Source organism: Myotis lucifugus, unplaced genomic scaffold (assembly GCF_000147115.1).
Source record: "Myotis lucifugus unplaced genomic scaffold, Myoluc2.0 scaffold_131, whole genome shotgun sequence".
Classification (NCBI taxonomy): Eukaryota; Metazoa; Chordata; class Mammalia; order Chiroptera; family Vespertilionidae; genus Myotis; species Myotis lucifugus.
The window spans coordinates 2,386,206-2,387,286 of record NW_005871179.1 but is presented as its reverse complement, the minus strand read 5'-3'; the positions used below and the strand labels follow the sequence as shown (position 1 = coordinate 2,387,286).

Here is a 1,081-nt window from a genome sequence, read left to right as displayed (position 1 = left end):
ATATATTTAAGTTTAAAAAATTTGGTTTTAAAAGAAAATTTAATGGGTGGAATGTTGATATTTTGTGTGTTGAGTAATGAGTTTGCCGACTAGGTCAGTGGTTGGCAAACTCATTACCCCACCAGAGCCAAATATCAACAGTACTTCTTCAAAATAGACTCGCCCAGGCCGGAAACCGACTTCTGCACATGGGCCACGAAGTTTCAATCGCACTGTATGCGAGCCCGCACGTGGTATTTCGTGGAAGAGCCACACTCAAGGGGTCAAAGAGCCGCATGTGGCTCGTGAGCCGCAGTTTGCCGACCACAGACCTAGGCTGACACCAAACGGGCAATGAGGTGCCCTCCCCCCTCCCTTCCCAGAGAGGCACTGCCAGTCTCAATGCAATGGGCAGAGATGAGAAGCTCAGCAAATGGTTGGAATAATAATACCAGCTACCACAACTGCCTAAAGAGAAAAACAGGTATCATGTCAGGGCAGGTGCTATTATTGCTCTAATTTTGCTGATGAGGAAACTGAGGCTTAGAGAGGATAAGGACCACACAGTCATATCTTCTACACTTGCTCTTAGAACTGGAAAGTTGAGACGCTGACTCAGTTTTTCTTTGAGTCATGTTGTTGCTAATAAAACTTTAGCCCTGACCGGTTTGGCTCAGTGGATAGAGCATCGGCTTGCGGACTGAAGGGTCCCAGGTTCAATTCCAGTCAAGGGCATGTGCCTTGGTTGTGGGCACATCCCCAGTAGGGGGTGTGCAGGAGGCAGCTGATTGATGTTTCTCTCTCATCGATGTTTCTAACTCTCTATCCCTCTCTCTTCCTCTCTGAAAAAAAAAATCAATAAAATATATTTAAAAACAAAACAAAACAAAAAACTTTATAGATAGTCTAGAATACCCTCTGCCTGCTATAGTCTATTTTTAGAAGCCAAGCTCGGGAATCTTCGAGGAGCTTGCTTAAGCTCAGCATGTACAGAGAGAGGAAAAGGCTCCAGACTATACTGTTAGGAGGTTTGGAGGCCAATCCAGAGGCTCTGCCACTAAATCACTGTTCAACTTCAGAAAGTTATCTAACCTCTTTTGGT

The 1,081-nt window shown here is 45.0% G+C and overlaps 1 protein-coding gene across 1 annotated transcript in view; it reads left to right on the top strand.

Annotated features, from left to right (window-relative positions):
- The window catches only part of LOC102439025 (cytoskeleton-associated protein 2-like), a 26,813-nt gene that overhangs the window by 17,339 nt on the left and 8,393 nt on the right, over window positions 1–1,081 (top strand).